This window comes from Mustela nigripes, chromosome 4 (assembly GCF_022355385.1).
Source record: "Mustela nigripes isolate SB6536 chromosome 4, MUSNIG.SB6536, whole genome shotgun sequence".
Classification (NCBI taxonomy): Eukaryota; Metazoa; Chordata; class Mammalia; order Carnivora; family Mustelidae; genus Mustela; species Mustela nigripes.
Genome location: NC_081560.1, coordinates 162,906,277 through 162,920,365, shown reverse-complemented (window position 1 = coordinate 162,920,365; position 14,089 = coordinate 162,906,277). Strand labels below are relative to the sequence as shown.

The window sequence follows — 14,089 nt, the reverse complement described above, 5'->3', positions numbered from 1 at the left end:
AGCACAAGCAGGGGGAGTGGCAAGCAGAGGCAGAGGGAGAGGGAGAAGCAGACTTCCTGTGAACAAGGAGCCTGATGCTGGGCTTAATCCCAGGACTCCCAAGATCAGGACCTGAGATGAAGGTAGACACTTAATCAACCATGTGTCCCATCTTTCTTTTTTTTTCTTTTTTCCAAAGAAAACATCTCAGATATAGTTAAAGCCACCTGAGTGTTCCTCTCCAGTCCCACTGCCCTTCATCCCAACACGTAGGTAATCACAAAGTGTCACTCTCGCCAGCAAGAACAACCAGGAGACCTCAGTGAAGCAAGCTTTATTTCTGCGTAGCTGTTCTCTCTCCCCCGCCCGTGCATGTCTATATATACCAAGGTTGCACAACCAATCACTCGTAGCCACATAGATACAAAATCCTAAGTTCCGCCTACTGGCTCGCATCCAGCCGCCATCTTAATGGCGTGTTTACTTTCGGGCACCGAAAAAGTCGTGCGGCGCCCGGGGCCCCCCCATGGGCCCAGCCGGAGCAGCTCCGCACCGTCGCCACCAGCGGCGGCGACGGCTTGAGGCAGCGGTGGCTGAGGCACGAGCGGGCACGGCTGAGCCCAGAAGCATCACTGCGCATGCGCTACAAGCCTCGGGAACCGACATCTCCCCCTTTTCTTTTATATTAGGCATGCAAGGCAGGAGATCGTGCCTGTCTTAGGTTGTCAGCTGCCATGAACATGCTTACCCATCATCGGATAATTCCCCCTGGTTGGAGAACTCCTGGCTTAGGTTGCTATGTGTATGCAGCCAATCTTACCCGTCATTGACTACCGATCTAGCGCTGCCAGCCAGATTTGGGGAAATGTACCAACTTCCAGTGCCATGCAAGCTTGTACTAGCACCAACTGTTGCCTACATTGTTGTTTATGTAATGATGCAAAACGGCGCAACATAAGGATTTACAACAGATACCCAATCCCATAATGGAGCTATGTCAATCTTATCTGCTTAACTCCTTCGACAGATTAGCAGCAATAGAAAGGTCATTATAGGCCCCGGAGGTTATGCAAAGTCCAGAAAGTGATTGGATGCATCCGGTTGTCAATAGTTTCTGGAGAATGTCCACTTGTTACAGATGTAGTGAGAGCTACAGCCGCTGCAGTTGCTGCAGCTGCGGAGGCTGCTACAGCCACAATAATGGCTGCAGTGATCCCAAAGTCTCTTTTATGTCTTGAGAGCAATACAGGCGAATTGTTAGGATTTACAGAAACGGGCATGGGAATGAAAGTAGGTATACAGGAGGGAGGATGGCGGACTCATTCGTCAGTGGCGTGGGGAACGGCCAGGCTTTCACTATTGCCCATTGATGCATCTGTTGAAGGGATGCTGGTGTCACCAGGATCGCTATCATGCTGAGAATCAGGACGGGGCGGGCCATGTTGATCGATTCCTCTAATCAGTTGCTCCGGGACCCAGATAGGCACTTGGGTATCCTGTGGAAAAAGACAAACAGAACCTCGGTGCCATCTTAGGACCGGGTCAGGGCCTCTCCATTGGCCCGTGAGTATATCCTTCCACTTTGCCTGGGCTAGAGTGCGTTGGGTAACCGCCGCATGCCTGTCCGCTGCAGATATACCATTATGGTCCAAGGACAAAAAATTTAAAATGTAAAGGGTGAGAGATGTAAGATCACGGGGTGACTTGTAGTCATCCCCTATTCCCCCTTTTCTTATTTTTTGTAAGCATCGTTTGAAGGTGCCATTGGCGCGTTCAATTATTCCTTGACCTTGTGGATTGTAAGGTATACCTGTAATATGGACTATACCAAATTGACTTAGGAATTGATGGATAGATTTTGATGTATATGCAGGTCCATTATCTGTCTTTATTTGTTTTGGGATACCCCAATCTGCGAAGCATCGTAGGCAGTGTGTGATGACTTGTTTTGAATTCTCCCCCGTGAGGGGAGTAGCCATTATGATACCCGAATAAGTGTCCACTGATATATGTATGTACTTTTGTTGCCCGAATTCAGGTACATGTGTGACATCCATTTGCCATAGGTGATTAACTTGAAGGCCTTTGGGATTTACCCCTAAGGAAGGCTGAGGGAGTAATGTAGCACAATTCCCACAGGTCCTTACTATATCTCTTGCCTGTTCTTTGGTGATATGGAATCTATATCTTAAGGTATTAGAATTCACATGCCATTTGCTATGGAACAGCTTCACCTGTTCTAAGGTAGGGCAAATAAGTTGGAAACGACTATTGTGGTCTGCTAGAGCATTGCCCTCGGATAATGGTCCTGGTAGGCTCATATGGGCTCTGATGTGATCTATAAAAAATGGTGCAGTGTGCAGTTGCACAACCTCTTGTAGTAGCCTTAAGATCCATGGAATAGGTGAATCACTTAAGGAGAGGATGGCTGTTTCAATATTTTTTGTTGCATTTACCACGTATTGACTATCAGAAATAATATTTAGGGGAGTGTCTGAAAATCTTTGGAGCACTAGGAGCACTACTAGTAGCTCTACTTGTTGAGCCGACCTGGCAGGAACTATGACTGGGTTCACGATTCCATTTATGATATAAGCTCCTGTGCCCTCTTTACTTCCATCTGTAAAGACAGTAGAGGCTTCTTTTAGTGGTGTCGATCTACTAATTTTTGGTAGTATGAATTCAATACCCTTTGTGAATTCTATAAGTGGGTGTGAAGGATAATGATTATCAAATTCTATTGAGTAAGAGGTGGTCAGTATCGCCCAATCATCTAGGGTAGCACATAGTAGGCGAATCTGTTCCCTAGTATACGGCACAATGCAATTGTCAGGTATGATTCCAAGAGTAGAAATACAAACAATGATCAATTTGTTAGCTAGCATGGCTACTGCAACTGGATATGTTGTGATTATCCGAGGAAGAGTATTTGGGAGGTACAGCCATTGTAAGGGCCCACCTTGCCATAGCACTCCAGTAGGTGAAGAAGGGGATGAAATCACTATGGCTTGGACTATCTGGTTAGGATCACATCTATCTGCTGAAGTCAAGGCAAGCCTGTCCTCCACAATTCTCAAAGCCTGTTTCACCTCCAGAATAAGGCTCCTAGGAGAGTCTAGACGGGGCATCACCCTTCAGAATATCAAACAATGGTTGTAATTCTCCTGTAGTTATTTTCAGGTAGGGTCAGATCCAATTTATGTCCCCCAATAACTTTTGGAAATCATTGAGTGTTTGTAATTTGTCAGTTCTAATGGAGGCTTTTGAAGGTTTTACCATGGTATTGTATAGTTTCATGCCTAAATAGTCTTTGATGTTGGAAGCCTGTATCTTTTCGGGGGCTATAATTAACCCCCATGAATTTAGCTCCTTTTGTAACATTACTAAGGCTTCCAAAACTGTAGTAGAGTCAGATCCACACAACAATATGTCATCCATGTAATGGTAACACATTAAATCAGGGTAGGTCTCTCTAATAGGCTGTATGGCTTTAGAAACATATAATTGACACATAGTGGGGCTATTAGCCATGCCCTGAGGGAGGACAGTCCACTCATATCTTTGGTTAGGCTCTGCATGATTAATAGAAGGTAGGGTAAAGGCAAATTTAATTGTATCCTCAGGATGCAGAGAGATAGGGAAAAAGCAATCTTTTATGTCAACCACTATTGATGGCCAGTTTCTCGGTAAGGCGGTTATCATGGGTAATCCCAGCTGTATTGGTCCCATGTTCTGCATTTGCCTATTAATTTCTCTAAGATCATGTAAAAGTCTCCATTTACCAGATTTCTTTTTAATAACAAAGATAGGTCTATTCCAAGGTGAGGTAGAAGGTTTCATATGGCCCGCCTCTAACTGTTCCTGTACCAGGGCTTTAGCAGCTGATAGTTTTTCGTTAGTAAGGGGCCACTGAGGCACCCAGCAGGGCGTATCTGTCTTCCACGTTATTTTCATTGCCTCAGTGGCCATTACCGAAAACCCAGGCCTTGCCCTTTATATTCTGAGGAGAAAGGGATGGTGTCTATTTTACCTTGCTCCTGTTTCCCTAACCCTTTTCCTGGTATGTATCCCATTTTTTGCATCATAGCTATTGATCGGGGGCTGTATATAGTTTCAGTTGTCAGGCAGACGCTCATCTGTTCTAAAACATCTCGTCCCCAGAGGGAAATAGGAATATTGCAGACATAGCGCTGAAAAGTTCCCCTATGGCCTTCGTCATCCTCCCACTCAAGGGTAGCTGCGCTTTGATCAGGACTTTAAGCGATTCCTAAACCCCTGAGTGTTTGTTTTGCTTGTGTTAGGGGCCATCTCGGAGGCCACTCTTGTTGGCTGATGATGCTCTTATCGGCGCCCGTATCCAGTAACCCTAAAAATTTCCTTCCTTGTATCTTGAGGGTAGTTATGGGCCTATCAGTCATATCCAGGGTCAGGCATGTTAGGTCAACTCCCGTAGACCCCAAACCCCTCGTACCTTTTTCTTTTCCTTTAAGGGAAAGGCTTCATGATGGCTAGGGAGTATGAGAAGTTGAGCTATCTGATCTCCTGGGCTAATTGCAGTAACCTCCCTTGGTGAAGACACCAGTATCTTGATCTCTCCCTCATAATCTGAATCTATTACCCCAGGGTGAACTATCAGACCTTTGAGATAAGTGGAGCTTCGGCCAAGTAATAAACCTACAGTACCATGAGGGGGGCCCCCTCTTAGATCGGAGGCAAATGCTTGAATGCCCATCTCCGGAGTTAGGACCATTCGGGCGGCTGCTCTGATATCGAGCCTTGCTGATCCAGAGGTTGCGTGCCTTTCTCCGAGGGAGGATACCATGTCCTGGGCATTTGCGTTAGTGCGCCATAAATTTGTGTTGGGCCCCGGGGCGCGGGGCCCTGCTTCCTGTCTTTTGAGTAATTGGATTGAATCCAGTTATTCGGCGGCAGGGGATTTCCTTGAATATTTTTCTGGGACCTACATTCATTAGCCCAATGATTCCCTTTACGGCAACGAGGGCACAACCCAGGTGCGGGCTTGACTGGTCTAGGAGGTCCTTTACCCTTTGGACAATCCCTCTTAAGATGACCGTCCCTTCCACAAAGGAAACAAGCCTTGGAAGAACTCCTGGTTCCTCCATTGAAACTTCTTATCCCTTGGGCTACTGCTGCTGCCACAACTTGGCCCTGAACAACTGTATCAGTGATGTCTCGACACACTTTGATATATGTAATCAGGTCCTTAGACTTACAAGCGCGGATAGCCTCTTTACACCACTTATTTGCTTGTTCATAGGCTAATTGTTTAACAAGGGGCATTGCTTGGTCCACATCCCCAAATATGCACCTTGCTACTTGGAGCAGACGATCTACAAAGTCAGCATAGGGTTCATTAGGCCCCTGCAACACCTTGGAAAGTTGTCCCTGCAAATCTCCAGAACCCTGTATGGTCTTCCAAGCCCTAGTGGCTGCAGCTGCTATCTGTATATACACCCCTGGGGGGTACCCAATCTGATTGTTTTGTCCCACAAATTGACCTCCTCCCATGAGCATGTCAATATTCCAGTGGGGATTCCCTGACGTGGCGTTATGCCGGGCAGTTTCTGAGCTACAGTCTTGCCAAGCAGTTTTCCATATCAAGTATTGTCCACCAGACAGAGTTGCTTTTGCCATGTTAGTCCAATCGTCTGGGGTAAGGTTCATGCTACCGACTGCTTCCAAAAGTGAAAGTGTATAAGCAGCCTGTGGCCCATAAGTAGTGACTGCTTCCTTAAACTGTTTAATAAGTTTGAAGTCTAGTGGTTGATGAAACCTCTGTTGATTTTGATCTTCTAACACTGGGTATGCAAGAGGGGAGGGTTTAGTAAAGTCCATACTGTTCCTCCATCCTGCATTTCTACATTCTGGACAACCACATGCCCCTTGGGAGCATGAAGTGTGGCGCTATAGGCCTGCATTCAGGGGTAGGAATTCTTGACCTTCTGACAGAGGGCGCTAGGGAGTCATATTTTTTCCCGGCTTCTTTGTATGTCTTTCCCTTTAAAGGTTCGTTAGGGACTTCCTCTTTTAATTTTAAGTGTGTCATGGCTTCCCCAAGCTCATCTTCAGAGGAGCTCTCCTCTGAATTTTCTCCCCCTCTGCTAGATCCTGCCTTAGAGGCTTCTCTGACCTGCTCCTCGATAACATTTTTAACCGTTTTATGGTTAGAGTCTAGCAGAGTGCCGTTAGCCTTAAGCACCTCCGTCAGTAATCCTCCCATCTTAGTAAACTTTGATCCCATTATTTCTTGTCCTATGCCTAGGAACCCTTTTACTTCTCGTCTGAAATTTTTCTTATCTGAAATTTTGTGCACACTTACTGGATCGTTGAGTTCACTGAGAACTCCTCGGTGTAGGTTTCGGGTTTCCCGGGTTTCGGCACCACTTGTCGCTCTCGCCAGCAAGAGCGACCAGGAGACCTCAGCGAAGCAAGCTTTATTTCTGCGTAGCTGTTGGGATCTCTCTCTCTCCCCTGCCCGTGCATGTCTATATATACCAAGGTTGCACAACCAATCACTCGTAGCCACATAGATACAAAATCCTAAGTTCCTCCTACTGGCTCGCATCCAGCTGCCATCTTAATGGCGTGTTTACTTTCGGGCACCAAAAAAGTCGTGCGGTGCCCGGGGCCCCCCCGCAGGCCCAGCCGGAGCAGCTCCTCACTGTCGCCACCAGCGGCAGCGACGGCTTGAGGCAGCAGCGGCTGAGGCAACGAGCGGGCATGGCCAAGCCCAGAAGCATCACCGCACATGCGCTACAAGCCGCTCGGGCACCGACAACAAAGCACTAATCTAATTTTTTACTTACGTTTGTCCTCATTTTTATTTTATTTATACTATATACATAATACACATAGACATATATACACAGAATATTGTCTACACGTACTGTGTATTTCTATTATGAATATGTGATATTATTTGTTTATTTTGACAATATATCATTCTGCAACATTTTAAATTCTGTTTTTCAGATTTATCTCTTATAATACATATAGATATAGTTAATTATCTTTTAATTATCAATTCTCATTGATGGACATTTAAGATGTCTCTAATTTATTGTTACTGTAAACAACACAGCAGTCAGTCTTTCACCATTAAGTATGACATTTGTAGGGGATTTTATGAAGCCATTCTATGGAGGTATGAATGACATACAAACAGCTGTAGATACTTAATGTGTTCAACTTATGTGCTTCGAGATAAGTATAAACCCATGAAACCATCATCACTATCAGTGCCATAATCTTATTTATTATCTCAAAAAGGTTTTTCCATCCCCTTGGTTTTTGGGGGGTTTTTGTTTGTTTGTCTTTCAGTGGTAAGAACACTTATCATAAGATCTCCCCTCTTAACAAAATTTTAAGTATACGATATTGTTAGTAAACGTCCCTTGTCATACAGTAGATCTCCAGAACTCATTTATTTTGCATAACTGAAACTTTGTGCTCTTTGACCAACTTTCTGTATTTATCTACTATTATAATCCCTGGCAGATATCATTATACTCTCTGTCTCTGTTTGACTATTTTAAATTACATGTAAGTGAGATAGTGTAGTAATTGTCTTTCTGTATCTGGTCTATTTCATTTAGCATAATGTCATCCAGGTTCATCTATTCTAGCAACCTAAATATCTATCAATGGTTGAATGTGTAAAGAAAATGTAGTATATGGACCTAGAGCCACCCAGAGAAGATGGCCACCCCAGCAGTTTCTGGGTTCTCCCAACAGGTGTGTTGCTTTAGTACATCTGTGGTCAGGTTGTTTGCCAAGCACATGAGGCCACCCGTTCAGGTATATGGTATCAAAGGTTGCTATGCCGCTGCTCTTTATTCTGCTGCATCTAAACAGATGGAACAAGTAGAAAAAGAATTGTTGAGAGTAGCACAAATATTGAAAGAACCCAAAATGTCTACTTCCATTATGAATCCTTGTGTAAAGCATACAGTAAAAGTGAAAAGACTAAATGACATGACAGCAAAAGAGATGTTCTCTCCCCTCATGTCCAGCCTGATCAGTTTGCTTGCTGAAAATGGTTGCTTGAACAATATCCCTGAGTCATTTTTGCCTTTTCAACCATGCTGAGCATCCAGTGTGGAGAAGTACCTAAGTAAAGGCCAAGTATCGAAATTGGAAATTAAGATTGATCCATCAATCATGGGTGCAATGATTGTCCATATTGGAGAGAAATATGCTGATAGGTCTGTGAAAACCAAGATTCAGAAGCTGAGTAGGGCTATGCGAGAGATTTTCTGAAGATGTTGATTTTCTGTCAGTGAGGTATAATAAATGTTTCCTGAACAACAACAAAAAAAGAAAATGTGGTATATACATACAAGGGCATATTATTCAGCCTTACAATGGCAGAATTTCCTTCCTTTTAAAGGATTAATAATATTCTGTTGTATCTATATGCTACATTTACTTGGTCCATTTAACTGCTGATGGATATTTAGGTTTGTTTCCAGGTCTAAGCTATTGTCCATAATGCTACAGTGAAGGTAGGAGTGCAGATAATCTCTTTAAGATACAGATTTCAATTCCTTTGGCTATATATCCAAAAGAGATTGCTAGATCAATGATAATTCTATTTTTAATTTTTTTAAGATTTTATTTATTTATGACAGAGAGATGGAGAGCACAAGTAGGCAGAGCAGCAGGCAGAGGGAGAAGCAGGCTCCCCGCTGAGCAGGGAGCTCAACACGGGATTTAATTCCAGGACCTGAGGATAATGACCTGAGCTGAAGATGGATGCTTAACCGACTGAGCTACCCTGGCATCCCTCTATTTTTAATTTTTAAAGGAACCTCCATATTGTTTTCCATAGTGGCTGCACCAGTTTATATTCCCATCAACAGACACAACGGTTTCCTTTTCTCCACATCCTCACCAACACTTTTCCTTTGTTTGTTTGTTTGTTTTGTTTTGTTTTTGTTTTTATTTTTTTATAATAGTTATCCTAACAGGTATGAGGGGATAACTCATTGTGGCTTTGATTTGCATTTCCCTGATGACTAGTGATGTTGCACACCTTTTCATATACTTGTTGGCCATTTGTATGTCTTCTTCAGAGCAATGTATATTCAGGTCCTTTTCCCATTTTTAAATTGAATTACTTGTGGGTTTTGTTTTTGCTATTGAGTTGTAAGAGTGCCTTATATATTTTGGATATTAACCACTTTTAAGATATATGATCTAAAAATATTTTTTCCCTTTGTAGGTTGTCTTTCATTTTGTTAATTGTTTCCTTTGCTGTGTAGAATCTTTTTAGTTTGATATAATCTCACTTGTCTAGTTTTGCTTTGTTGCCTGGGCTTTTGATGCCATATCCAAGAGACCATTGCCCAGTCCAGTATCTAGAAACATTTCTCCTGTGCTTTTTTCTAAAAGTTTTATGGTTTCAGGTTTTACATCTAAACCTTTAATTCATTTTGAGTGAATTTTTGTATATACTATGAGGCAAAGGTCCAGTTTCATTCTTTTGCATATGGATATCCAATTTTCACAACAAAATTTATTGAATAGACAATCTTTTCCCCATTATGAATTCTTGGCACCCTTGTATGTTGTTGTTTTTCTTTTTTTAAGATTTTATTTATCTGAGAGAGAAAGAGAGAAGGAGAGCACATATACTGGCCAGAGGAAGAGGGAGAAGCAGGCTCCCTGCTAGTTGTAATTTTTTGTGTGTGTTGTCTTTAGGATTGCGATATTCAAGATTGTGCCATCTGTAAACACAGACAATTTTACTTCTTCCTTTCTAGTTTAAATGGGTTTTTTTTCTTGCCTAATTACTCTGACTAGGAAAAAGCTGATAGCTAATATCATATTCAGCAGTGAAAAGCGAGATATTAAAAAGTTCCAACTCCCTTTAAGAGTTGGAAAATTTTGTAGATGCCCTTTATCAAGTTAAGGTAGAGCTCTTCTTTCATAGTTCTGTATGAATGGAGTTTGAATTTATTAAAATATTTACCTGTATCTATTGAAATGAATGTAATTTTTCTTTAGACTGTTGATTTGGTGAATTACATTGAATTTTGAATCAGGCTTCCATTACTGGGATAAACTCTGCTTGATCATTTTATTCTTTTATATATTTATATTTTGGGATTTAATTTGTTAGAATTTTCTTGGGAATTAAAAATATTTTCATAAGAGACATAAGCATTTTAAAAAATTTCTTATAATTTTTTTTGTTTCATTTTGGCATCAGGTAATGTCAGTCTGCTAAAATGAGTTGAGAACTGTTCTCTTTTATTTTCTCATAGAACTGTGTTGAGTTGGTATTATTTTTTCCTTAAGTGTTCACTGATACAGAATTGCTTTCAACAGTGAGACCAACTAGATGTTTTCTTTTTTGGAAATTCTTGAATTATAAAATCAATTTCTTTAAATGTATGACTAAAGGTATGACTATCCTATAAAATACTTTATCTGAGTGAATGTTTGTAGTTTCTGTCTTTCATAGCATAGTTCCATTTTATGTAAATTCTTTAAAGTCATTCATAATATTTTATTTTCCTTTTAATGTTAATATGGTTTATATTAATTCCTCTTTTTCACTCTTAGTATTGGTAATTTGTGCCTTTCCCGATATTTTCTTGGTCAGTTTGTGAGAGTTTTGTCAATTTTATTGATTTTTTCAAAGAATTAGCTTTTGGTTTGATTTTATCCATTTTTTTCAATTTTATTCATTTCTATTCTTTATTATTTTTCTCTTCCTGTTAGCTTTGGATTTTGCTTTTCTTTTTGTCTTCATTTTATATGGAAGAATCAAAGATAACAGTTTCTCTCTAAGCACTGTTTTGGTTGTACCCCACAAATTTTGATAAAATCTATTTTCATTTTTACGCTGCACAATGTATTTATTAATTTCCTTTGATATCTTGTTTTACCTAAAAGTTACTTGCAGTGTGGTATACGTTCCACATATTTAGGGAAATTTGCCAAGTATCTTTCTATTATTAATTTTCAGGTTTTACTCCCCCATATTTTCATGCAGTTCTGTGAGATTGGGGTCACCTGAGAGGCAAACTGGTGAGAAGGAAAAAGGTGAAAAAAACACTAGGGAATTCCTCCTCATTATTTGGGCATTAGGAGCCCATTTTAAAATATCTCCATCCAGAAAGATGAATCTTTTCTCAGGGTTTTAGGTGCCTATGTCATCATTGTCACACAGCCATAAAATTTCCTAACTGGCCAGCTCATCTGGTAGGGCTGAGGGAGAAAAGAGAAAGAAGGAAAAGACTAAAAGAAGTGGGTATTACTCTACTGCTGTCCGGAATGCAGGAGCCTCTTTTCCTGATTTCATTGCTAGAGGTAATGTTTTGTTTCTGAGAATTTTTGCTTTAGCACTCATGGCGCAGTTCTGCCACTGGGACCTTCCATCAGTCAAAGCTTGGAAATAAAGAAGGCAAATAAGACCATGAATCTTGCCCTCATTACAGATCATTTTCCAGATTTTGAGTTCAATTTACAGTCTGCTTGCTAGTATTTACTTTTCAGAGAAGTTAGGTGGTTGTCTTTCTCTGCCCAGAGATTTTAATTATCATCAGTGTGAGAGATAGGCTGTAGTGGCTTACTTCATCTTGTTTGACATGTATGGAGTCTTAGAAGTCTTATTTTCATTTTTGGAGTGTATTTTCTTCTAACTAAATCATTGCTCGCTGAAAAGCTTGCACTCTGAGAAGTTTCATTGTCCATTGACTTGCATAGTTTATATTGAAAAGTGGGCTGTCAGTCTTATTGTTGCTATGGTGAAAGTAATATGCCTTTCCTTCTCTGTGATTGCTCTGTGATTGTGATATTTGTTCTCTTGGCTTTGAATTTTCACGATATGACCATGATATTTCTAGATTTCCTTTATATTTTTCCTATTCAGGATTTACTGAGCTTCTTAAATCTTTGAATTGATTTCTTTTGTCAAGTTTGGAAAATTCCTGGCTATTATTTCTTCAAATGTTGCTTGCCTCCTAATTCTCTTTTCTCCATTCATCTAAGACTCAGTTACACATATGTTAGAACTTTTATTCTTCATCCTAGTCCAGAATTGGCAAATGTCAACATAGAATAAAATGGGTAGTAATCATTACCTAAAATCAAGGTGGCTCCCCATTCTTTGAAGTTCTTTGCTCTTTATTTGTCAATATTAATTTTAAGATTACTTTGTCAAGTTCTTTGATAATCTCTGGTGGAATTTTTGTTGGAATTACATTATAATCATATATTAATACAGGGAGAATTGGCATTTTAAAAAATATTAACAATTCTTACCCCCAAATAAAACATAATTTTCTATTTATTAAAACCTTCTTTTATCAATAAGGTTTTATAATTTTCTCCATAAGGGTAATATATATTTGGGGGGCATATACCCTGTTATTTTATAGATATTTATATTTATATATTATAATTCATCCATAATATGTTGTCATGAATGGTAATTTTTTGATGTTTTATATTTTTCTAGTTAGTTATTGCTGACATGTAAGATTGTCCATCTCAACTTTAGTGACATAATATTATTTATATGTATCACTATCATTTAAAAATACTTTAACAATGGTTATATTTCCTTTTTCTTTTCTAAAATTATTGTTCTATACCTTTTCTTCATTTTTTCTTTCTCTTCCCTCTCATCAGACTTGCTAGGGATTTTAACATTTTTTATTAGTCTTCCAAAGAATTAGCTTATGATACCATGGGATTTTCTACTACTTTTTAAAAACACTTTATTTTATTTATTTGACAGACAGAGATTACAAGTAGGCAGAGAGGCAGGCAGAGAGAGAGGAAGGGAAGCAGGCTCCTAGCTGAGCAGAGAGCCCAATGTGGGGCTCAATCCCAGGACCCCAGGATCATGACCTGAGCCAAGGCAGAGGCTTTAACCGACTAAGCCACCCAGGTGCCCCTCTACTATTTTTAAATCTTTCAATATTTATCTCTTTGTGATCAAATAATATGCTCACCCCTCCTTTTATTTGATGAATTACTTTAGTTCTACTGATAGTTAGACTATAGAACTATAGAACATGGTTAACTATGTTCTCTTACTTCCTCTTTTCTTCCCAATATTTGATAGCTTTGTGATAGAAATATATTTGATAAAAAGATATGTATTATATCAATTATATAAATCTATAATATATTAATGAGTATATTTAAATATATAAATATTTTAGAATATTGATTATCACTGTTACTTTAAAAACGTTTTAACTTCTACTTTTTGTTCTGTCAACTTTTGTGTTTTTTGATACTCTGTTATGTAAGATAAAATATTAATACTGCTACCCTTTTATTTCCTTTTTCTTTCAGGACTGTGCCATTTTTACCTTAGCATTGATGTTATTTTCATTTTGTTCTGCAATCCTAACCAAATTCTCTATGCTTTGCTCTAGAAAGTTTCCAAATATTGAAAAGCAATAAAAAGGATCTACAGAATTATGACATAAAAGTCCTTTAGTGTTGGGACAAGTTCTAGTTCGATTGACATTTTCTACTTTGATAGTCTAATGTCACAATTACTGAGCCACTCAAAGAATTTTCCCACCATCAAGGTCAAACAATCTTTCTTTCCTTTATACTCTTTTAACTGCTTAAGACCATAACACATTTTAGATTATTTCATATTTGGACTTAAGTTTCTTATTCAACTTTTTTGTTCCCAAGTTTTTAAATTGCTTTTTTTCCCCTTACAAAATATGTCTTTATCACATTTACAATTCTATTCCTTTCAGTAAGTATAAACTTATTTCTTTCTTGGTCATCTCTATAAGTCTCATTCATGGACTTTCCATTATTACTCTCTGAATTTGATCTGCTCTCTCTGGATCTCATGGCTTCTTCTCTTGTTTGATTGAATTTCAACCTAAAGTAATTTTTTTAAGGATGTATATGGAAGTTACATTCCCTGAGTCCTTGTGTGAGGCATCCTTTTTAATATTAAGACATCTAATGAACCCCCCATAGAAGATCAGTTACAATTTTGGTATTCACTGATTAAGAAAATTAATAAGGATAGGAAGTTTATATGAATTCAGTAATGCTTCTTAAAATAATTTGTTTTATGTTAATCCTAGGTGTATCT

General features: G+C 39.4%; 1 protein-coding gene and 1 pseudogene across 1 annotated transcript in view; both read left to right on the top strand.

Annotated features, from left to right (window-relative positions):
• HPSE2 (heparanase 2 (inactive)) overlaps positions 1–14,089 on the top strand; it is a 674,134-nt gene that overhangs the window by 406,235 nt on the left and 253,810 nt on the right. The window lies entirely within an intron of this gene.
• LOC132015354 (ATP synthase subunit O, mitochondrial-like) lies at positions 7,699–8,259 on the top strand (annotated as a pseudogene).